The 25,196-nt window shown below is 41.8% G+C and overlaps 1 protein-coding gene across 3 annotated transcripts in view; it reads left to right on the top strand.

The window, feature by feature from the left end:
- The first annotated feature begins 215 nt into the window (after window positions 1-215).
- IP6K1 (inositol hexakisphosphate kinase 1) overlaps window positions 216-25,196 on the top strand; it is a 40,447-nt gene continuing 15,466 nt past the window's right edge. For 2 of the 3 annotated variants that reach the window (XM_085313403.1, XM_085313401.1), the window contains exons 1-3: window positions 216-309; window positions 1,214-1,276; window positions 5,864-5,963. The gene's annotated coding sequence lies outside the window, so the exon portion shown is untranslated. The remainder of the gene's footprint in view (window positions 310-1,213; window positions 1,277-5,863; window positions 5,964-25,196) is intronic. The other variant, XM_085313402.1, reaches the window with a different exon arrangement.

Below are 25,196 nucleotides of genomic sequence, written 5' to 3'. Positions count from 1 at the left end.
GTGCATAACGTGCGGTGCAATCCGGAGGCCGTTCCTGCACGAAGGGGGCGGGGTAGCCCCGGGATTGAGTGACAGCGCGCTTGACCTGTCATCATCTCACCCTGCACCCGGCGGCAGGGGCTCAGTTTTTGATTGCTGCAACGCGCGAAGGGGCGGGCTTTGCACGGCGCGGTTGCTATGACGACAAGCAACGGGGCCCTGCCTCCTCAGCTGCCGCCATCTTGTTGTTGATTCGAGCGGCAGGGAGCGGTGGAGCTGGGGGGCTCGGTGTCACCAGCCCCCCGGCTGGGCAGGCAGAGCCGGGCTCTGGTGAGCGGCAACGGGGGAGGGCCGGGACCAGGGTCAGGCTGAGGGGTGGGGTGGGGGGAGCTGCGCTAGGCGCGCTGCCGTCAGGGGAGCGAGGCGAGGGCCAGTCGCGCTCCCGTGAGTGGAGGCAGGGAGGTGAGAGCCAGTCGCGCTCTGTGAGGAGGGCGAGAGTGGGGAAGAACCAGACGTGGTATCATGAGGGAGGAGAAGAGATAGTCTCGCCCCTAGAGGGAGGGGACCGAGGCGGATGGGATCCGGTGCGGGAGGGGGGAGGGCCCAAGGCGGGCGTGGTCCTGTGCGAGGTGGGGGTAGCCCAAGGCAGGCGCAGCCCCGTGGAGGGGGGGGAGGAAGGGAGCAAGACACGCGTGGTTCTTTGGGCAGGTTGCAGGGGTTGGGGTGAGCCAGGTGGGATTTGCTGAGATGGAGGAGGGGGGATAGGTGCTGCCCTTTGGGGAAGGGGGGATACAGGCCAGGTGTGGCCCTGTTAGGGAGGGGTGCGAGCCAGATGCTATCCGGTGAGATGGAGGGGTGAACCAGGGAACCAGCCAGGTGAGGTGGAGGGTCAAGCAAGGGGATGAGCCTGGCTGAGCCAGGTGTGGTCAGGTGAGGAGGAAGGAGAGCTAGGCAAGGTCTGGTGAGGGCAGGGGGAAAATCGGGCATGTCCATGTGCTGGGAGGTGGGGTGGGGAAGACCCAGGTGTGCCCCTGTACAGGTCCCTCTGGGAGACAGCTGCACCAGTGGGGCTGTGTGGGGTTCCCTGCTGTGGGGAAAGCCCTAGGAGTGGCAAGGGCAGCCCAGTGGGCAGCACCCTGGCAGGGCTGTGCTGCTCCTGCTCCTGCCCCTGCCTGGCTCTGAGGGCCCTGCCAGGGAAGCAGATCTAGTGTCCCTTCCTTTTGTGCCCTTCCAGTCCACAGAAGCTGCTGGCAGAAAGGAGCTCCAGGGACCGCGGTGGTAACATGAAACCAACATGGTGAGGAAGCCATTGGGGTTGGGGGCTCTTCCTGCATACATCTCTGCTAGGGAAGGGGTGTGGACAGGCTGTGGTAATACTGCCTGGCCCAGTGGTTATCAGGAGCTGTGCTGGTGGAAGGTGCCAGCTGGCTGTCTCTGAAAATGGATGTGCTCACTCATTTAGTGGTCTGCAGACCTGGACCTTAACCAAGAACCTTACACTAGGTTTCCAGGTAGGACTTGGATTAGGAGAGCTGGTACTGACTCCTCTTCATTTCACAGCTACTCTGAATTTGAACTGGTGTCAGGCTCTGCAACCCTCCATCTTAAAGCCCTGAATCAGCAAGGCCCCTATTTTTTCTTTCCAGCGGTGTGCTGTAGYGTTTGCTGCGTATCTCATTTCAACCTGTCTTGTGTTTTTGTTTCATTTGCTTTTCTTCCCTTCAGATTCACCTGGCTTAACTTGGTATTCAGAGCTTCCAAAGCTGAATTCCATGTTCTGATGTTTGCTTATGAAGCACTGAGTGGTTCCAGAATGGTTTGGACTTGGATCTTTGTGTATTCTTGATGTAATATTTCTGCAGCAAGTAGACTGATTTGTTAGTTGGTAGTTTGCCTTGCAAAACAGTATAGTACAATACCCCAAATCTTTTTATGTTGAACTCTAATGWGCAGCTGATATATTGATCTATGTATGTATGGTCAGATTTCTGATATATAAAAACATTATGGTAACATGTCACTGAACTAAGATTTTGATTTTGAGTTCCTCTTTTTTTCAGAAATTCTGACAGGACCTTTTAAGTCTTTTAGAATTAAATATACCATTTATTTGTTATTGCCATCATAACTCTAAAAAGGCCCGTTAAGGATACCTTGATAATCTGTAACAGTTTCTTGTCATTGGGATTGCAGAATATTTTTCTCTGACTGGGTTAGCTTAGCCGTGCCCGAAGGTAAGTGCTTTGTTTTGGAGCTGGAGGGAAAGTGATGTGTTTTGAGAAGATTGAAGTATGAGCCCTGTATGTAGCAAGATGTCATTGGGTTGAAGTTTCAGCTCTATAGAACTCTTGTTTTCAGTTTAAGTGTTTTGATGCTTATTTTTCCTCTGATGACATCAGTGTTTCATACTCTCCCTGACTTTTTCAGCAGAGCTATATCCAAGCATTTAGCTGAACAACCTAAGTAGGATGTTGYATCCTACTTAGAGCTTGTTAGTTTAAAGCTTCCTTTTCATGGCATTGCCTTTGTTTCCTGTCTAATGAGGATTTTTGAGAGAGCAGGGGATTTGACTTTCAGCTCCTTGAGAAGGAAGCTGCTATACGAAGTCACTGCTATAAGAGTCTCTTAAGACAACAGGGGTGGAAAGAGTGTCTGAAGAGAGAGTGTGTTTTTCCTAAGGTAGTTTCTACTCTTGTTGTTCATTATGTCCCTTGTGGTAGTTTGGCATGCTTGTTACGCAGGAAAAGAGCAAGTAGGCAGTATTCAGTTTTGAAAAGAGAAAAGGGGACAGTATCTCTATGATCTGCTTCCAATCACTACGAGTTTTGGTTTAGCTGAACTCAGAGTTCAGCTCTTTTATGCTTTAAGCTCATGTAGGAGTAGGCTACAACCAAAAGGAGACTTTTGCCCTTTCCCTGGAGCCAGCTGAGAATCTGAATTCTCTAACCTATGGGTCTGGCCCAGGAGCTGTTTGAAGACAAACTAGTGTGGTGTTTTTGTTTCTGCCAGCTATGTAAGTGCATAGTGATTTTGCTGGCACAAGAGAAGCAGTGGGAATATGTGGCTGGTGGTGGAGTGGAGCCTCCTCCTTGTTGAATGGCCTTCTTGTCCACTGTCACTGTGGAACAGTGCAACAAACTTAATTTTTTTTTTTCAAATCAAAGAATTAGAACAATAGAAGGGTAGTGCCCATGCTTTTTTTCTTGCTACTTTTGTGAATAGTAGCATTGTTTGCCCATCATTGGGATGACAGTATGTCTTCCTTATAAAATATACTAGAAAGTAAAATTAGATGTGCTTTGTGATCACTCCTCATGGCAGATACAAGTCAGCTGACCTGCAACTTATTTTTGTATTACATTCAAAGTTATCTGTAGGTCAAGGCTACAACAAGCATTCAGAAGTTCAGAAATGCCCAGGCTGAAGTTGTACCTGAGGCTTTACACAGAATCACAGAATGGTTGAGGTTGAAAGGGACCTCTGGAGATCATCTAGTTCAACCACTCTGCTCAAGCGGAGTAACTTAATCAGTTAGCTTTATGAATGAGTGCTATGGTTTGTTCTTCATCATGTGGTGGCACACTATTCTCCTTCCATATGAGTTCTATGGTTAGTTTCTTCTTTCCTTGCCTCCTACACATATGGAGCTTACCATTTAGGGTAAAATTACTAAATTCTGACAGCATGACCTTTTCTTGCTGAGCTTGACTAGCTTCAGATGAGGAATCTTGTGCAGGTTTGGGGCTGTTTGACCACCTACTTTAGGACACAGTCTCCCTACTGGCAATCTTTCTGATTTAATATGTCACCAAATGTGTGTATGGATGTTTGGTTGCGTATTAGCTTTTTAGATTTTGGTTTTCAGTTGATGTTTCCCTAAGGTTCGTCATTGATTTAGTGAGTTATGATTGACACACTGGTTTGGGAGGGGGTGACATTCCTGCAGTTGTCGTTGGAACCAGAACTGTAGATACAGAGTTTGAGGTTGAATATCCAGACCTTCTTCTCTAGAGAAGAATTTGTTATTTGAATCTGTGGCTGAAATGCAGGTACTTAAGGCATGAAAATATGACAAAGGCATTGTTTGGGTCATCAAGCACTGCTTTGCAACCCAGGCACTTTTCAGTTATTTTCACTAGATTCCCCAAATCTGGTCACTGTGAATTGGATTGTAATGTGATTGAGACATGTGCCTCAGTTAAGTGTTGATGTTGGGATTTATAGTCTCAGAAGGCTGCATATTAGTATTAAAAGAAAATTGAGGCCTGACTTTTCTCTTGCTTTTCATGGTGTCACCCTATCAGTTTTGGTAGTGAGCAGGATTTAGAATTGAACTTCTAGAGTTTGTGTGTGGCAGTTCAGTAGAATTGTGCTCTGTGCTTGCTAGTTTATTTAAGGTGACTTCCTGAAGAACAATTGTGTTTGTTCCTGGTTTTTCAGTGTTTGAAAAGAAATCAAAAATAAGCATAGTAAGTACAAAAGGTCTCTAGTGAGCCCTGAAATGGGTGAGCTAAAGAAAAGGAGTGGAAGAAATAAAACTGCGGAGAGACCTCTGCAAGAATCATGTCAAATATTTGTATTGCTTGTTGTAAACCAAACAAACCCTTCCAATGTGTGGAGGAGCATCTAGCAGGCTCCCTTTTGTATTCCTGATGTGACAGGAATGCAGAGTAGGATGCTGGCAAGAGTTTAATCACAGGTTTGTTGCTGCTGCTGTCCTAAGGGTGGTGGGGGAGGAAGAGGAAGTGTCTGTGCATGGCTTCTTAGTTTCTGTTTTGTAGGCATTGCCTGTGTGTGGTGCCTGTGCTCTTCGGATGTGGCAGCAACTGTTATTTTTGGTTTTCCCAGCATGCTCTTTGGGTATACGTACTTTCTCACAGATGCAGTTCTGGTTGCGTGGTGGGAAGGCTGTGGTTCCTATAGCACCTGATCAGGTCTCTAACTACTCTGCATATAATACGAAGGAGTATGCCACCTTACTTGATTTCTTTCTGTAGGTTTATCTGTATGTGTATTGAATGGCTTTGTGTAGGAAGGACAAACTGAGTAAAAGAAGGCATAAATTATAACTCCTATCAGTGGTCATTTTTGTTTACAAAAATGATTTCATCTCCTTCTCTTGGGATAAAGGAATAAGCTTTGCTATTATAGGGTGCCTCTCTATCAGTATAATGGTATCTGTGCAACTGTTAACATTGGTGTAATTATTTCTGTTAAAAAAAAGCAGCTGCCTAATTGCCATAATTATATTAGTAGAACTGTGTCAACTAAATCTGATAAAAGCAGTAAGAAAGGTTATGAGATGTAATATGCTTGTCCTGGTAGGATGTTGTTACACGTGATTGAGAGCTCTAATAGATAAGCTCTCTCTGATTTAGCTTTTGTAGTTAGAAAGGTTATCTCTTCTACCAGCTGTCTTGCTTCTTTGCCAGAAGTTACCTCCCTGATATTAGAAACTACAGCATTGTCCACTCAGCTGCCACAATTTCATATACTATATTTCAGCCTTTCTTCCTCATTAATATCCATGAGTGTGCTGGGCTGTGAACCAGGCCAGATGAAGAACAGATGCACATCCTGTTTTGCTCCACCTGCTTGTTGGTAATCTTCAGCTGAGGAGTGAAGAAGGCAGTGGGGTGGAGGAGGCAGTTGAGGGCAGTTGTCTCATCAGYCATAGTGGTTAATTTGGTAAAGATCTCTGTCAGAGTCTTCAAGTGCATGAGAGTATGCAAAAGCAAGCAGAATAGCTTGCTGTGAATTCTGAACTTGAGGAAAGCATGACCTCAAATAGTCTGAGTTGGTAGGATTATGAAGCAGGTAAAGATGTAACGAAGTAAAAGCTAATTTAGTRTTTGCTAACTCATTTCCATACAACATCTTTCAGGCTGACTTGCTTCTCGCAGCCTGCTCCCTCTTGGTTGTGCGAGGTTGGCTCCATATTCCAGTGACTGTTCGACAGAAAGAACTTGGATGACTTCTTCAAGGTAACTTTCCTATTTTGCCCACAGTACCTCTGCAGCTACATTAAATATCATGCAAGAAATGCTCACTTCTTGTTTTTACCTCTTAATTTCATAATTTTACTCTTCAAGTAAGTATATGTAAGTATGGTTTATGGGCAGTATGCCGTCATCGTTAGGGGCAACTACAGGAATATCCAAGTAAATGTACTAAAACAGTGAAAAGCATGGTCCTATTTTATGTTTGTTAACTTCTTTTAATCGAATCAATGTCAACTCTTTATAATATCAACTTAGCTTTCAAGATTTGTAGAGTAATTCCATTACACTTTAGCAGTTCTGGCTCTTTAGATGGCTGAATTGCAGCTAAATTAACTGATGATGACTTCAGAACTCGTATTCACTGTCTTCTGTGTAGCTTTTCTTCCCCTCTTCCAGCCTTCTGTTTCAAGTTTAGCTTGATGAAGGGTTGTAGTCTGGCTTGATTGTGTTGGCTTGATAGTCTTTCAGGTTGAAAAGTACCTTTGTGTGGTGCGGAATTCGGAAGAAACTGCAACACCAATTTTCCCCCAATTCTTGATCAACAGCTCATTTGTACATGCCACATAAATGTTTCTTTGCTGACAACTCGAATTGACCTCATTTTTAGAGAGGCGGTATTTTTAGATAGCAGTTGTGCTGYGTAGATCACTTTTTTTGTGATGAGGAAGACCCTGATCTGTGGAATTAATAGACTTTACTAGTTTGAAGTGCAATAAGTAATGATCAAAGATACCAAATTTCCCAGTTATTTCCCTCTGGAAGGAAGAGAAGCGACGCAGTATCTTCTTAGCAAGTGGTGCTTGTGTGACTTTGTCATAGCTGACTTAATGCTATTTTAAAGATTAACTATTGTGGATCTAATATTTTGCTGTGACATTGCCTCCAGACTTTTTAAATAGTTTTGTGCTGCATTGCAGTTCCCATTTTTCAAACTCAGAGTATTGTGTAAACTTTAATCTGAATTAAAGTTATCCACTGTTGAAATACTTGACAATATTTTGATATTATGGATATRCTTATATTTGCAAATACTGAAATGGTTTACTTCATTTCCTGTTTCCTATTTGGATTGAGTAATGTGTCTTACGCTGTGCAAGTGGCATCTTCTTTGCCTGCGAGCAAATCTTCTTTATGTAACTCAGATCTGAATTTTTCAKTTTTTTCCAAAAGTGTATGCCTGAACATACTTACTAAAATTTGAAGGTAACCTATATTCAAATCAGTAAGTACTACTCAGGCATGTGTTAAACATCTTTTATTTTTACAGAGCTGAGTGGAAACCTCTCATTCCTTTAGTCAGGCTGAATATTAGCACTGTTTTGCACTGTGCTTAATCTAAATGGTTTTAGGAGCTATACATGCTGGTATTTTTTCCCTTCAGTATCAACACTTGACTTCTCTTTCTCCAGAAAACTTTTCTATTCATTATTCTTGATCTTAGTTCAGTAAGATCGCAGGTATTTCTGCTCCTGTGTTCTCTTGATTAGTCATGTAGCTTTCTTAAAACTGAAACTCTTATGTATTTGAGCAGCTAAATACATAGATGCTACTGGTAATTTGGTTTGTCTAATGACAAAAACCAGTCTTTTAAAAATTTGATTCTGATTTGTGAATGCAGCTTGACTTGAATATTCTTAGTTAAATTGGTAAATGGTATTAGATGTATCATTCATTCACTAGGCAAAAGTAAGCCATGTGCTTTAATCACTGCAGTTAAAATATCTTCCTCAAACCTGGCAGTTAGAGGTTAGAAGAGGTTAAAGTGAAGTGTTTCCAAACTGTGTTTCTCTTACTCTGTCATACTGTAATGACAATGTGAAGAGAACTCACATGTTTTAAAAAATCCTGATAAGCTCAGTATCTTGTGCTAGTGAGTATGGCAAGTTGACTGTTTCCTGAGTAGAAGGCAGTTTTTATTGTTCTGCTTTCATTGTCAGTTGTCTTATAGTCGTCTTAGAGGAGAACTGTGTGTTATGTGTTGCCTGTAATGTTCATTAGGTTGTGCCTTACAGACTGAGAGGCTACATTTATGCCACCTGTTACCAAACTGTGTTGAACTGAAGAAAATTAAAGAAAAATAAATTTGCTTTTGCCAGCTACATTTGGCCCATAATTGATTGGATCTCTCATAACACAGCTGGCTGTGGGAATACATGCGATATGACAGAGTAATGTTTTGTAGAAACTATTAACACACTGCTCCAGTGTYTTTAGAGGAATTGAAGGTGTGAAAAATTGGGGTAGCTTTTATGCATTTGGGACAGACATACTACTAAAAGCAAAGTTGTTGCAATCTATGCCTTCAAAAGGAAGTGTGAAGTGTGCTGTGTCAGCAGTATGGGGCAAAAAAACATATATATATACACAGATGTTGCACTTAAACAGATACAAGCCAATTTGAGAGTGGATCAGGTTTAATGTACAACTTGATTTTGCACTATTGTTACTTAGTGGACTTGGTCATTGCAATTGGCATTCTAGAAAGCCTGTTGGGAAGAGCTTTGGTTGAGCTCTGCTTGAGTAGTTTAGCATCCAGATGAGAGATCTGAAAATCTGTGACCTGTGGAGTATTTAAGAACTTGTTTGAGGCTGTTGCAGTGAATGAGGAGCTAAATATACGCTTCATTTATCTAAGCTTTCACCTTACTGGAAAAGGAGAGTCTTGTTTCAAGCCAGGGTAGAACAGGCTGATATGGTAGAGTATTGTGAGAGGCATGCTATTCAATGTACAGTGTAAACCCTTCCCCACCCCCCAAAAAAAGGAGGCTCTTCCCTTTGAAAGACATTTAAAGCAAATGTTTGCAGAGGCTGTTTCTTTGGTATCTAAAAGCTCCCTTCTCCTTGCATATTTCTTTTTRCATAGCCTGTGCTGCATTGGATCACTGGAAAGTCTATGCTTTGTAGAAGAAAGCATCAAAGGATGGCAGTGCTGGCTTCTGGTTCTGATAAAACGATCTTGCAGAAGTTTTAAAGGACAAGTTTTGTTTTTTTGCCATTCAAAACTGGTAGTGTCTTGCCAGGCTTGAATCTGGCTAGCTGCCTCATTCTGCTCTTATTCTGAGAAAATAGCCAGAGCATGCTGCAAGCCACAACCCNTACTGCAACAACCTTAAGATTGTAAGTATGATGATTGGGAGTCTTACAGGCTTTGCTGCTCCCCAGAAAGGTAAGAGGCATAATGAAAGGCCCGGATCAAAATCCCTTCCGTGACTGTAAGTGTTATGTTGTGTATGTTGTGTCATGTTGGATTTTTTTTAATGTCACTAGGAATTTGAGTGTACCTTTGTCTGAAGTTCTCTTATGATTGTAGCTAATTGTCAAATAGAAACTGCTACCTGTTGCTTTTTTTTTTTTTTTGGCATGTGCTTCCATGACTCTGTTTACTTGCAGTATCTTCATTGAGATTTTTTTCCTAACACTGAGGTCAATCTCAGAAGTAAATTACTCAGATTTTTCTCTTCTCCTCTCTATTTTTAGTAGGTTGACTGTATATGGAAATGTCCCTTAGGTTGATAGTGTTTTCTCATGGAAAAATTCAGAGTGACGAGGTGTCAAGCTGGGAAGTTATAGCTCATCTTTTCTTGCCCATGAACCCTTAGGGGTCATCTGCTTAGGAAAATTAAACTGTTATCAAGTAGGGGGCATGGATTTACAATGTGATTACGTGGCTTTAACATCTGTGGACATGCTTATAAGGTCGTTTCTGCTATAAATGCTTGAGACAGCTGCATTAATCAGTGTGTTCATCCCTGTGTAATGCAGCTCTGCTGGTGGAATCCCTTATTGTAGATACAGTTACAAGTTACAGTGGTAAAACTGTGCTTTTAAAATACAGCTTATTTTGCTAGGAATTTTGAGAAGGGAGCCAGTGATGCAAGTGTGTTTTTTGTCAGTGCGGCTAGCACATGAGATACTAACACTTTTCCAAGTAAAACATAATTTGGTTAAAAAAAAATATGGTCTCCAATTTTTTTTCCAATTAAATTTGTTTTTTTCTAGTAGCAGTCTTTAAAAAAAAGTGTAAAAAAAAAAAAAGGGGGGGGGGACTCCCTTCCCCCACACAGACTTTTATCAGATGGCCTAGTAAAATTTTTACCTCTTCTCTATGAATCTTGTTTTATTTATTTCAGAATGGGTATGTACTTGGCATGGTAGAGCAACTTGCAGTTCTCATACAGTAAATCAAGCTGTGTCCTGAGCATTGATATGCGTTGTTGTCTAGAGCACAACACATCTGGCTGCCTTGCATTTCTCTCTCTGGTCTTCTTCAGTTGCTTAAGAAGAAACCCTTCAAATTCTGTTTCATATCAGTGTCTCAGCACTACATCAGAAGAAACCACTAGGTAACAGCTGTTCCTTATGTTTTTTGCATGAGAATTTGTTTATGAGAGTGAAATGWATTTATTTGGATAATCTTGATCTTATACTCTTAAGTCTGTGGAGCTAAGWGTGTGAATGCACAGACCTACTCCCAGATCCTCCTTTTCTCTTTCTACCATTTGAGCAGAAAAGTTACTATAAGGTTTGATTCTTTGGCTGAACACTGCACTGCCTTCTCKTGGAAGGAGTGCCTAATTTTAATCTGTATCAGCAAATTCAGTGCAGCTCTTGATGGGCAGGAACACAAATCTGTAAATTCTTGAATTTAATTAATAGGTAAGACTAAATTGAACTGGAATACAAGTTGATTAGGGAATATAAAGTAATTTTAAGTTGCAGTTGTTACAAAACAGTATGCAGTTAGTTTACTTGGCTGTTCTGCTGTTCCTTTTTCTGAAAGACTGTTCTGCAGATGGCTGAAGTACACCAAGTCTGAGCGGCTTTACCAGCGTCATTGAAATATTCAAAAGAAGCAACAAGATCAGTAACCCATTTCTAGTTCCTTCTTTGTTACATCTTGCTTCTTTCTATTTGAATGATTTCATAAATATCTGTGACTGTTATCTAAAGAATCTCTCAACTAAATCAACTGGGCACTTTGTTTACCTGTTAAACTTCAGTAGAGGGATGTAAGAATTGCTTTTTTTCCTCCTGAATTAAATGTTTTAGCAATGCTCAGACAAGAGCTCACTGTTTGGTAAAACAACATGATAAAATTTGGAGCCTGCCAAATGCAAATACTGTGTTTGTCTGGATGGGCAGCTGACAAGTGTAGCTAAAGCAAAATAATTGGTCAGTATTACCTGCATGGTAAAACTGAAAAAACCCTCATGTAGATTGCCCCTGCCCCCCCTTGCCGAATGACAGCAAAAATACCTTAGTGTATCCCTGGGTATCTGGGATTTCTGCTTGAGTAGTGAGATAACAGATCACATGAAGCTATAAAGCTTGCTGTTGATGCTTTATTTGACATGGAAGGATAGGTGCAGCATACTTGGACAAAGCATTATAAGTCATGGTGCTCAGCAGCTTTTGCTCAGAAAGGATGCTCTCTATGCATCTCACATGGTTTTGGCAGGACTTTGCMCTGGTCAGGATATTGCTGTGATGCAACTTAGTGAGGACAGGAGGCACAGTAGGTACTTGCGCTATGGCTAAGGCATGTATTTGTTTCTGGCCGCAAGTGAGAAGACCTTATGGGTGTACTACTGCTGTTTGCCTGTTTGGATGTCAAGCTTGTCCCCTTTCTAAAAGCAGGAGCTRTAATGAGTGGGCATTACTAGAGATGTCCTGAAGGCAGAGATCCTGTAGTCCTCAGTTCCTTTACAGCAGAGCTAATCGCTTAGAATCCCTATATCAAACGCTGTTCATTTCCATTTACTTCTGAGACAGTTCAGGAATGGAGCAATGTATAGATCGGAGGAGGAGATGCTTCATAGTGGTGTTGAAGCACATAGTATCWCAAAATTGTAAAGTTGCTTTACAGTTAGTTGGAGGAGGACTAAATTAAATGCTGTTTTTGAAAATCCTTATGGACAAGATTAGTTTGCTTATGATGGTTCTTTGTGGTAAGTTTTCTGCTTGACTTTCATGCATAATTCTTAGACTTGATAGGTTTAAAAGTAGGTGGTGTTCTGATTCCTAGGAAATGAAACGTTTTCTGCTGCTTCCGGAGCACTGGAGCCAGTTTCTGCTCCTTAGCAGCTAACTTTGCAAAGGGAAGGGAGAGGAAGCACAGAATGTGAAGTAAATACTCACTGTGTGCGCTGTGGATAGCGTTTCTCGCTCTCTGCTGTAGGGTCAGTCTCTTTAAAATGAGAAAAATGTCTCTCTCCAGCTACTAAACTGATGCTTAACAGTTGCCATTGCTGTGTTCCCTGGGAGAGTCTCTTCCTCTTGTCACAGCTGGGAGTGGGATGTAGTGTTTTTTGCTTGGCTTTTCTCTTCAGTAGTACACAGGTAAAGCAGAGCCAAGGGAAAAGCATGTGATTAGCTGTATTCTGGAGGGGAAGAGAAAGGGCAACTCTGTTTTTAATGCTGTGAAATGCAAAAATGGACAAACAKGGCCAGGTTTTCCTCATTAGTGTTGTGAAGAAAAGGCTGATTAGGGAATTGTCTTCCTCTAGACCTAACGAAGTCAGTTTGTCTTTTGCAGGTAAGATCTCAAGATACACACAAGGGGCTGGCAAGTTGTTGCAAAATGATTTTTGTGCTTAAGTCAGGTCTCAGCAGCAACTTGAAAGAATGTGTTTCCTGTAGTTTATGGAGAAGCTTTTTGTAAGCAGTTAATGAATATTGCATAAATTTTAGTGTAGTTGCTATTGTGTCTTTTTTATTATTTCAGAGAAATATGKTGTGCAAATACTGGGGTAAAGGATAGGAAGTCTGCACTATGCGTCTGCTTTGTGATCTGAGAAATGAATTGGCTTGGTTATAACAGTGGAGCTGCAGTGTATCGACAGTCTGTCTTCTGGCAGGGATGAGCTTTTGTCGGTCGCTTCTGTGTATGGATAGGGAAAATCCTGTTTCTGAGTCTCTGCTGATGAAAGAGATGCACTTAATTATATCCATGTTTTTGCTGAAGGGACTGTTTTTGGCTTTGTCTTGGTTATTTGCCCAAGTAAACAATTTTACCATTTGACACAGGCATTGAAGTTTTCAAATCCACCTGTTCCCAGAAGGGGGCAGGGGAGACTGAGTTCTGCAGTCTGCTAAAATATACTTTTGTTTATTTGTGTTATACTTCCGTGTTAGCTTTCAGACGCAGCAGGCATTGCCACCGCTTTGGCAGCGTGAGCGTGGCATGATGAGATGACTACTCAATGCCAGAAGCCTGCAGCAATGGCCTAGGCTGCAAGCATTGTGTATCCTTTGGTTCTCCTTTCTCCCAGGGAATGTTGGAACAGGTTTGAGTTCTCTCCTGACATCTCCCCCTCATCTGATGCACTGAGATATTATGCATATGAGGACCATGGGAATACAGATGCCTCAGAGAATCTCCATTTCTATACCTAGAGCAGTCTAGGTATTTGACATTTCACTGGCCAAAAATCTTAGTTCTTTATTCCATTGTCTTAATTCTTTTTAATTAAAGCTGAAAAAAGTTTATCCATGAAACTTTCCTTCAGTCTTCAGGATGCCCTAGGTTTACTCTGTACCTAGCAGACTTCCCCATGCAAAATTCACTCAGCCATCCTGACTGTGAAAGGGAGGCTTTTTTTACTGAGCACATTGGAAACAGGTCATGCAGCTCTCCAGTGAGATGACTTTATATCCTACAACRAGACCTCTAGTTCCTTCAACAACCTGGAACACAGACAGAACAAACTCAGTTTGTTAATCTGCATTTCTGTCTTTGAACTGTAGAAACAGCTRCTTTCTCTCAGGACAGTGCATACCACTATGTCTGTGATAATGTATGCAGTAGCTTCTACCCCCAACTTAGTAGTAATAGACTGAACGTGGAAAATGTGGATGTGTTGCTGAATGGGGTGGGCAAATTAGTGATAGCTGATGCAGACAAGGCTGAGGTATTCAATGCTTTTTTCGCCTCTGTTTTCAGTGGCAATGTCTCCTAGGCTTTTGTTTAGAGGCAGGGCTCAAGGAGGAGAMAACAACCAGCAGTGGAGAAAGGTTGAGGCAGGCATTATTTGAGAGAGGTTGGCCCRTATGAGTCCAAGGGATCCAACAGGCTGCACCAAAGGTTGCTGAGAGCTGGCCCAGGTTGTAGCATGGCTGCGGTCATTTTTGAAGGGTCGTGGAGATCTTGGGAGGTCTCTGATGACAGGACAAAGGCAAATGTTGCACTCATCTTCAAAACAGGCCAGAAGGACAATCCAGAGGACTACAGGCTGGTCAGTCTCACTTCAGTCCCTGGGCCAATCCAGAAGAAGGTTATTCTGGAATGTATTTTTGGGTGTGTAATGGGGAACAGTCAATATGGATTTACTAAGGATAAATCATGCCTGACCCACCTCATTGCTTTCTGTGATGAAATGGTTAGGTTTGTGGATGAGGAAGAGCAGTGGAGGCCATTGAGCTTAACTTTGCCAAGGTTTTTGAYGCAGTCTCCTGCAATATCCTTGTATGCAAGTTGGAAAATGATCRTCTGGATGGGTAGAGCATAAATTTAAACACATCAGGGAATTCTGTGAAGAGTAAATGGAGCCAGGTGAGGATGAAGTAGTGGTTCTTAGAGAGAGCTCTTCTCACACAGCAGGATGATCGCTTCTGAAAGTAGGCTTTTAACCTGTCTGTCTTTTCCTTCTGAATGTCATTGTGTGCCACAATGTGCCTGGATGGAAGGCAGTGTTCAAAAAAAAAAAAAAAAAAAAAAAAGTCTGGTTGAAATTAATTATTCTTGCTTATCAGCATAGACTGCATTTTCTGCTTGAGGGTAGGTATTGACTTGAAAGTAAATTATTCAAGTTCACGTTTTGTTTTTCACTCTGTCACCTGTATTTATGGAATATTGTACATAAGTGTATTTAAGTAGCCATCTGGGTCTTTTGAAGATGTTATTCGTACCTGACTTACCCATGCATCGTCTGTGGCAGTTTATGGAGTGCTGAGAGGTTAGTTTGTAAAGAACAGATGGTCGCTCAAAATTACTGAATTTGATTTTCATCAGGTTACAGCTTYTTTGCCTGCGTTTGATCCATTTTCTAGTTAAAATGTACACTGGAGGTTTTCCATCAGTCTGGATCTACTGCTTGCTTTGATTTCTCTTTGGTGTTCCCGAGATGCTCCCTGCAGCGGTATGTCTGAGTGCTAGTAAACAGTATGTGATACTACAGGTGATACCACCCTGCCATCCCCAAATTCAAAGTTACACTAAGGTTTGGATTTCACAACTTGTTAGGGCTACAAATTAAATAATAGGGAGCATCTGTTAATCTTTTGGAAATTTCTGATTTGGAAAGAGTTAGTTTCTTTAGAGCTTTTAGGCTCAGGTATGTCTGCTTGTGCCTGTGGAACTGCAGTTACAAATTTCGGTGTGTTATGCTTTCTTTCAGATATCTTTGCTTTTTGTTATTGCTGCTGTTGTCTTGCTGCAGCTAGTGCTACACTTCAATATTAAGAATTCAGATTATGCTACCTAATGTGGTAGTGTGCTAAATTAAGGTGCCAGTTATGAACAAAGAGGTTAATAGTCTTACATAATGCTTATCTTGACTTTTTTTGTCACTGCAGGATTAAAAATAGTAATTAGAAGTTCTATTTTGTCCTGGTTTTGGGTCTTTCTGTGGAAATCAATTATTGCAGCAACTGAAATTATTTTTTAATCAGTTGTTTTTTTTTTCCTTTCTAAAAGCCTCATAATTCAGAGCTTGAGAACAGGTATGATAATCCAAGTTCACCACAAGCTGCTTATGTTTCTTTCAGTTAGTGGTGTGTCTTAGGAAGCTGCAGGTCATTCTTATTTTATCTGAACTACTTAAGGAATGTAATTTGAGCTCCATTGCACTTACAGCTTCTGCAGTCATTCTTCATGGGTTTAGCTCCTTATAGCTTTTGTTATTTTTTTTTTGTGGTAAACAGTGTAGCTTCTCTGTGCAGTTGTTGGTTGAAATGCTTAACTCTTGGCTCTTCCTGGCTGCTGCATTATGTGGTCTTAATGCTGTTGTCAAGCAGTGTTAAGCTATAATACCACTAAAAACATGGAGTGTTTTTACATGTGCATTGGAGAAGATATGTTATATTAGCCACATATGTTTTTTTTTCCACCCATGAGAATTTTACCACTTGTCCCAAGTCAAAATTGACTGTATAAGTTGGCATTAGCTTGTGTATAAGTTGGCATTAGCTTGTGTATTTGTCTAGCCTCCATCTTGAAAACCTCTGTTCACATAGATTCTGCACCCTTGCAGGCAGTGTATTCCTGATTCTTAGAGTTTCTCCTAATGTCTAGTCTTTGCAGTTTTTTAACTACAGAATTCATAATGCATTTTAACTTTCATTACATTATTAAAGGAAAACATATGTTTACCTRCATGGCAGCACAGACTGCTTCTCATCTATGCATGGTTAAATAACTAGAGAGATGATTTCCTGATTAGACTCCTGTTCTCCTGTTGTCTAGGAGTCATTATGGACTTAATTCGTTGAGACCCCATTAAAAACTACTCCAGTGGTCTCTCCTTGAAAAGATGCAAAAACAAAAGAATGAAAAGTTATGTCCTGAAGTTTTTTGTTCCTGGTCTGTGTGTTTGKTTTTTKTTTTGTTTTTTGTTTTAATTTATAGGGTTGGATTTGACCCAGTCTTCTCCTTAGTTTCTCATTTGAGRTGCCAGTGTGCTGTTGTAGTGCATTGCTCCTTATTTCTTGAAAACAAACATGGGCTTGGTGCTCTGTGAGACTTTTTCTTTGGTTTGGTACAGTCTGCATGAGCTGTGGGGTGATAAACTGTGTTCATTAGCCTGCCCCTATTTTTTTGGGGGGTGGGGAGCACATTAAGATCTCAGGTTTTTAATTGCTGTTTGGATAAATGGCAGCTTCCAAGGGTAGCCTGCGTTTTAGGTGTGCAGATAAGCTGAATTAGCATTTGAGCATGGAAGCACTGAGCAGGCTGCCCGTACATTGATTGTGACAGCCCCAAAGCAGAGTTTCCATCAAGCACTGTTGGTTTTGCTATTCCTGCTTGCATTAGAGGTTCCRTTTAAAGTCTTGATCTTTGAGCAGTGACGTTTTCAGTTCTTCTAGTATCTTGCTACTGATAAGAATGAAGGGATGAGGTGTAGTATTAATGTATAATATCAGTGGACCAGTAACCGAGCAGAGGTCCCACAAGGACAGGATTCTTAATCCTCTTACAGGAGAGGAGAATCAAAGAGGCTTTGGGAGGTCACCTTCTGCAGGGTGAGAGACAATCCCTGTGCTAAACTTTACCTCTTTGTGATCGGTTTCTCCTTACGTATTTCATCTCTCAGAAGAGGAAACTTTTACTCTGGTTACATTACTGTTGTCTCGGGCTTGCACAAGCAGAGATTATATACCAGAAGACAGCTGCGTGTATATGGTACAGTAGTCTAATAGTGCTACCAAACCTTACTCTATTCAACTGCCAGCCTCTCTGRGATGCTTACAGCATACTTTGATCTAAATATGACTGCGTGTTTCTGCTTTACACTATGCGGCTGACTGCAGTTTTAGTTTTGCCTTATTCTGTTTTTTACTTGTATTGGAGAGCTGTGAAATATTCAGGTGCCTAAATGCAGTTCTAAATGATGACTTTCCTGGATTTCTTCCTAATGYTTTAAGATGCTTTAATATCTATATGTAGTATTTGAAGAGAAATACTTGCCATGTTTGATGGCTGTGTCAGCTGTCAAGGATTTATTGAGAAACTTCTTGCTTCTGATTTATGATACTGTAGTGATGTGTTAGAGCAGGGATGAAGTAGTACTTGCTCATCAACATATTGTTGTTTTCCTTGAAAATACCTACTTTTGCAAGACTGTCCATATATGTTAGTGCTGGAAACTTGCTGCATGTTCAAGAAACAGCCACAGCTCTGAATTTTGAAGGAGGGAGCTGTGTATGGAAGTAGCCCAGACTGTTCTTTGAAGTGTTCTGTCCTCCAAGTGGCAGCAAGATTACTTACAGAAATTGAATTGCTATATCTTTGAGGCAAAACTAGACCTATCAGGAATTCCCTGTTTGATCTATGCTATTTCTAGAATAATATATTACAGACAGTGGCAAGAGCTAGCTGCAACAGAGCTGTACCTTGATCACATGGAAAATGATGCTGAGCTGAAGTCATGGAAAGTAACTTACAAATAAGTGAAATTCTTCTGAAAAGACTCTCCAATATTACRAGCATTAAGGTATCACAGCATGGTGATGTGTTAGGTCTCCAGCATAYGTAAGATATGTGCAGTCTTTGGAGCTGTGATGGCACAAGACCCCTTTGGTAGTGAGGCAGGGACAAATTCTTAGTTTTGGCTTTGTGTCAYGTTTAGTGTCACTGCAGCATATCTGGTGAGAATTTCACGTTTCTGGGTATGACAGCATACAAGGAGCTCTGGGATCTTGACCTCACAGTTATTTTGGATAATATTCATTCTTAAATTGTGTTTGTTACTGCTAAAGCCAATTTGATTATGGATTGCTTTACAGTAACTGATGCAGTGGTTTCTAACATAACCTCTTTGACAGCTCAGCTGTTGTTTCCAGGAAAGCTGTGTTGTACAAAGTGTTCAGCTTCCTGAAGTGACTTTTAGTAGCTTAACTAAGGTAAAGAGAGCCTTGGACATAACCCAGAGAGCAGTTTCTAAGAATTCAATGTTGTTCATGAATCATACATTGTTTGCATAATGTTGTTGTCGGTTCTGCTTGCACATGCTGCTGCTGTTTGTCATGCCCTAGTTAATCACAACAGGCTGTTTCTCACTCTCCTGTTTATATTTTTAGTAGCTCTCTTGCTCTGAAAATAATGCTAGCAGTAAGTAAGTTATCGATTTAGTTTTGGTGAAATGAGGCATTTGAAATATTAATGATATGGAAACTTAAAATATGAAGAATTAGAACTAYTGTTTTTAATGTATTTTTGTATAGAGTCCTGTTGTGAAATTTACCCTGTTGAATAAGAGTGYGGCTTAACAGTTGCTTGAAGTTGAGTACAGGTCTTTCCTTTCCTTGCCTTTAGTCACAGGTTGCCACCTTATCCCTTCTTTTGGCCCTAGTGCTTGTTTAACCATGTGTCCAGGTCTGTTAGGAACCTGATCTAGCTGCAAACTAAGCTCTGTTTGTTTATTTTTGTTTTGCTTTGTTTTTGTTTTGTTTTATGTCTTTCTGCTTTAGTTTCCTACCAGATCAGGTCCTTAATCTAGCTGCCTACAAGAGCTTGGATGCCAGCATAAAGCAGCTGAAGTGTGGGGGCAGGAGAGAACTGAATCAGCTTTTTGTTGGGAACAGCAACTTAGGTCTCTTTAAACTCATGGTGAAACTTTTCTCTGAACAAGAGATTGCAGTTCAGTTTAAGCTGAATGAAATTGGCACTGCTACTCTTCTGCCTGTCCTTCCCACCCCGGCAGGATGATTCTRCCCTTTTCTTTTGGTAGGCACTGGTGCCAAGCCAGTTCAGGAAGGAACACTGTTGAAACCCTCTCTCGCTTTCTCTTTTTTTCTTTTTTTTTCCTCTTTCCTCTTTTCCAAGTTAGCTTCTGAGCAGGATCGGGTGAGTGCCAGAGCTGACTCAGGAGGGAGGATTGTGTTGAGGAGTGCTGACTTTGATTTATTTAAACTGTCATGAAACTGTACCCTGAGATGCATGTTTAGGAACAAAAGGTAGAATCTGCCAAATACCAATTTTGTTAGTTTTCTGAGTCCTCATGGATTGATTTGACATTATAAAATAATGCTACTGGACAGCTCTGGAGACTGAGATTCTTGCCTTCTAGAGCAGACATAACTGTAGAAACTTAACTTTCTCATAAGCTGTTTCATTAACATGCCTCCCACCCTGTTCTGGAAGTCAAGTCTTCATGGTTATTCAGTCTTTTGTGTCTTATTTTCAATGAGCACGCCTTACATAATGGTGTGTAGTTCAGATGTGGTACCTGTCACCAGCTGAAAGCAGAGAACTGARAATAAGTCCTTTCGAGTAGGTTGCTAGGCAGCCATCAAATAGGAAGTATTTTCAGTGGTTTTTGTTTCAAGCAGTGTTTGAACTGGTAATTTTGGGAAAAGAACCTTCAGTCTGTTTCTCTCGTGGTCATTTCTAAAGTGCACTAGTGTTTCGTCATTGCTTAGTGTTTATTTTGGCTTTCTGACTTTTTTTTGTACTTCCTCCTTAAAATTGAYTTTCAGCTGCAATCGAAGACCTGGCAGAACTGTGGGTAGACTTTCTACTCCTCAAATGTAAAGAGTCTTCAAAAAGATGAGTATCCACACTTTACAKTAGCTTGAGTTTTTGAATGGAAGATCACTGAGATAGTTAGGCAATTTCTAGAAGACTTTTTTTTTCAGAACTAAGCCCAAAGCTGTTTGTTCGCATCAGTGACTTTGTTAGTCATGATTTTGTATTTATTTCAATGTGCAGGCTGAAGAATGACRAAAATTTTAGGACAGATAGCAGCTCAAGGGAGCTGGGTAGTTATGCCTTACTTGTAGGGTACTCATCAGTGTGACCTCATTATGTCTCATTAAAGAGACCTTCCACACAGGTTCTGAGTTGCAGCAATAAAATACTGTATGCATTCGGTTTAGTAATTACTCTATTATACAGCAGCCATGAAATAAGAGGTGAATGAGGAATGCAAACCTGATATTTCAGCAGGATAGCCATCAGCAAATCAGGCACCTCGTGCTAAAACAACTGTTTGTTCAGSTGCACAATAGATTGGGCATCTGACCTGGGTTGAAAAGCAGTCCTTAAAAATAAAACAACACAYTAGTTTATTTTTAACCTTGATCATTTCCTTAATTTGATTCACCAAGAGACTGCAGGTGTTTGTACCAGCACTGTGGAAGGACTGGGAAGGTGCTGCTTSTGCTGGCACAGCTGTCCAAAGAATTATGTGAGTAACCATGGTCTGAAGAAGTAACTGAAGGAGTAATTAGAAACTAATTTAGCTCAATCAGTGCCAAAAATAGTCTGAACATAATATTGATTTTTTTTCCCTTTTCTTTCTTTTCTGAGACAAGAATTTAGATTGAGATAGTTTCACTAGGGAGCCATTACTTTAAAGAGCAGCCAAGATGACCGATGGACATTACCCCAAAATCCACATCCATTTACTAAATGGAGGATTGTGCAGTAAATGAATAAAGTATCAACACAAATGTTTTCCTTGTATGGACAAAACCATTTTCTTGACTCTGTCATTTCTCTGTGTGAGAGCTAGAGAATCTCTAGCCATTTGTCCAGTTCTTCTTCCCGAATTCAGTGCTTTTGCACACTCTGAGAATGACCCAAAGTAATCTTATGAAGTAGGGGCATGTGAAGCTTTCTGCTTGACTTTTGATTTCAAATAGATTTTATATTTTACTTTGCTGGGTAACTCTTTTTTTCTTTTGTGCGATGTTGTGTTCCTCCTGCGCACCCCCTCCTTCCCCTTCCTTCTGAGGGCTCCTGAAAAGATGATGGAAGGTAAAGACAGAGGAAACTCTTCTTCTTTCTCCTCTTCTCTGACAGCTTGCGTATTGTCTGAAAGTGCAGTATATATGTGGCCTTGCTTCCAATTTGCATGAGGTGTTTTTTTTTTTCCCTTGCTAAATCCACACTCTGGTTCCTGTGGTTTGCTCTTGCATGTGTCAGGTAAGAAGCAGCACATTAGCTGTTCTTTTTGGTTCCTGTGAGCCACTCTCTCCAGTCTGAAAACTGATTATGTTACTGCACAAGTATTTTCCTTATCTAGATATTTTGATGCCTTCACTGAAAGCTTCCCTGTGTTCTTGGTGCAAGCTGGAAGGATCTTGTCCTATCCTCCCGCCCACGTTCCAGGTGTTTGTACTGGTTGGGAGCCTTAGGGCCACCTGCCCAAGAAGCAGTGTTTCTACTTGTCAGGTCTGTGCGGAGGTGTGAGTGGGAGCTCAAGTTCTGGAGCTGCTTGCACAAAGGTATGATGACAGCATCATTCCRGCTTTGGAGCCAGCAATTACCCTGTAGGTGATTAGGCCAAGCTGACTTTCTTGGCTTTGGCAACTCTGAAGACTTCAGAGACCTGTTTAGTGTGGAGAAGACYAAGAGGTCACTTATGAGACGCCAGTATTTTCTCTACCCTTCTGCTGGTGCAAACCAGAGACCTTAGCCTTTGCCACTCGAGTGGTTACTGTGGATTCTTGCCTGTTTGGTGGGGCTACCCGTGTGGCACTGAGCAGTTCCCTCTGGCAGTCCATTTTGGTAAGCACTGTGTGTGTTGCCACAAAATCCCACCTTCCATTTCTCTGCCAGCAGCTGCTTGCTTTGYGGCATTGTCGTCCTCTGGTTTGGTATAAGCACCACCAGCACTGAGCCATTCTCTGGCTTTGTGTCAGCAGGTTACTGTGGTGCATTAACTCGCTCTTCGGTCTCAACTTGTGATGCTGTAGAATTTGGTACCCACAGCTGACAGTAAAGTACATCTTTTCCTCCTCCACATGAGTGCATTCCTCCTAACACTCAGTTCCGATAGCGCAGTTGTTCTGTCCTCTTTGTGGAGTAAGTAAGGATTTGGGTGGAGTTACCTACATGATCATGTAGCCTTTCAAGATTTTCTTAGGAAGCTGGCTTATTTAGGCCTCATTTTAGGGAGGAGGCCAAGATTTGTGACTGAAGAGTAAACATTCTTTGCTATCGCARTTAATGAGAACTTGAAACATTTTTGAGACGAGAGATGAAGTTGTTCTCTCTGCTTAATTTTCAGGCTGGAAGTTGAATTCCAAATTCTTCCCAAGTTCATTTTTGAGCCAAGTCTTTTCTATGGGACTGATGTGATTTTAGGGCTGTAGTTGCTTGTTGACAGTTTTGCCATACTTCTCTTCACTTGTGTGAATTCAGGAAATGTCCTTGCTTCATGGATGATTCCTTATGRTCAGTGATTACAGAAAATGAATTCTGTGATTGTTTTGGATCTGGAGCTGTGCTGAATGACAATKTTTGCATTTGAATTGTTTAAAAATWCCTTGTATCCARTGCAGGCTTTTTTTCTCTCTTTATAAGTGAGGTGAAGAGAAGCCAAAAATTAATGCAAAAAGCTGAGTGATGTGGCCTCACAAGCATCTTCCCTAAGCTGTTCTAAGGGAGTGTGTGTCATATTTTCATCTCTCCTATAAAATGAAAAGCTGTTACTGGATGATCCTGCTGCCCTGGGCACAAGCTTGTAAGAAAGTCTGGGCTAGTATTGATAAAGCAGTCTGTGTTAAGGTACATATTCAGTGAGGTCTTGCTGCTGTGGAAGCTCTTGGGCTTGGATCGAGGCCAGTGTTTCTGAACAGAAGTGGTGCTCTTTACTTTGAGGAAGTGTGTGCTTATAGTGGGATGTAGTGGGATTCGGCAGCTCAGCTTCCTCTCGCCCAGCTCTCATGCCTTGCTGCCTACTGGAGAGGAAAGCGTGGTCGTAACTAGGACTGGACCTTCCTTCAGCYTCGTCTTTGCAGTGACAGTGATACCAGTGGGAGGGACTGGCAGGTTCTCAGGCAGCCTGTGTCCTCCTGCTGGTGTGCTGCTTGTCTCCAGCAGAGAAGGGGAAGCTCAGAGAAAAGAGCAGCAAGGGAATTAAATCAACCCACCTCCCTGTTATATGCAGTCCTCTTCCCCCGGAGCTGCCATCTTCCCAGCACTGTGCGGAATAGGAATGGCCATCTGAGCCACTGGCTTTGGTTACCCCTTGGTTGCAGACAGCTGCCTAACAGATGTTCACAAAGTGTTCCAGAGCACCTGTTCCGTATGTTGCCAAATGTCCCACACATTTCCTAGCACTCTATTGTAGGCTAAAGCTTGTCGTAAAGAATGAGAAGCTGTAACTGCGGTGTACCAGTGTGAGAAAACTGGTATCGTCTRTGCGTTGAGATAGCTAGCAAGGAATTTAAGTATCTCATCCCTCCTTGAAAGTGTGCTATACTTTGTGTAGGTGACAGCAGAAGGGCCTGTGCAGACCATGCTAGTCTGGCATCTAAGAAAAAACTTCTTTAACCCCAGATTAGCCCATGGCATGCAGTGGAGCATGCCTAAAAGAGGTTCTTGCCCTCTAAGTTGTTGTGTTTAGACAGAGCACTCCATTCTGGCATATCTTCCCCTACCATCTCAAGTGTTAGCATTCTCAGCTTGCTTTCTTTTTTCCTTTCCTTTTTTTTTCTTTTTTCTCCTCAACAGCTTTGCCTAAAGCTTGCTTTCTGCTTTTGATTTATGTGCAAGGATAATATTCTACTGTTTGGTCCTCATCTTAAGAACCATRTTTACCTTGGTTAGGACACTGTGTCTAAGGAGTGCTGCATTTGCTAATAGTTTAAGCTTTGGATAATATGCGGGGGGAGGTTCAGAGTTCAAAGCTACATGCTCAAGCTGACTAGGAAGCCTTATTTTGACACAGGGGTTTGTAGCTTCCGGGATATCAGGCTGGCCAAATTCGAATGTTTGTAGTTATGTCGTAGTTGTAGTCACAGATTCCTGAAGAGGCCTCCCCTTTATGCCCAGGTCCCAAGAGTGGTCTCCACCTTCTGCTGACTAGATAGATCTGTCTCAGGCCTGTGGGTCAGCATGGAGGCTCAGAAAAGAGGCAGGGCTTTTGTGCTGGGAAGCTTATCTCACAGTGCAGTGGGAAACAGTTGCTTCTTACTATAGATTTGCTTCCACAGAAGTTGGGTTGCTCAACCTAGTGTGACAGGAGAACACAGGACTTKGCAGCATGGATGCTAGATGCTTCTGCACATTGCCAAAGCGATTAGCTTATTGCAAGCAATCATCAGGCACCTGTTGGCCAGATGCTCTAGTCCTTTGCCTGATGTACTAATGTTTTGTATTATGCTTTTGTTTTGACTGTTTTGGGRTAGTTAAGAGAAAGTCCAAGTCCAGTTTCTCTCAGCATGACTTAAGGTCAATATTTCTCTTGCCTGTGGTCAGCTCCAGAATCCTCAGTGTCCATCTGTTTGTCTTATTCTTCAGCAGTGCAGATCCTGAGTGCTAGCCACGGTCTTGGGAGCTGCAGGAAGATGATACTGGAAAGACTGACTTGTGTAGACTACCTAAAATGAAGGTGCRAGTCAGTTGTGCTTAATGCAGTCAGCTATACATTACAGTCTTAAATATTTGTTCTCTTCTTTTTTTGGTAGAAAATAGCTTTAGTAGTGAATTACGAAGTTTTGCCAATTTTTCCTTACAAGACTTAGCTTATAAAGACTGAGAATGTCAGC

The sequence above is a fragment of the Rhea americana genome, unplaced genomic scaffold (genome assembly GCF_003343005.1).
Source record: "Rhea americana isolate MKP2758 unplaced genomic scaffold, rheAme1 scaffold_384, whole genome shotgun sequence".
Classification (NCBI taxonomy): Eukaryota; Metazoa; Chordata; class Aves; order Rheiformes; family Rheidae; genus Rhea; species Rhea americana.
Note: the sequence above shows the minus strand (reverse complement) of the source record. Positions and strands in the feature narration are given on the sequence as shown.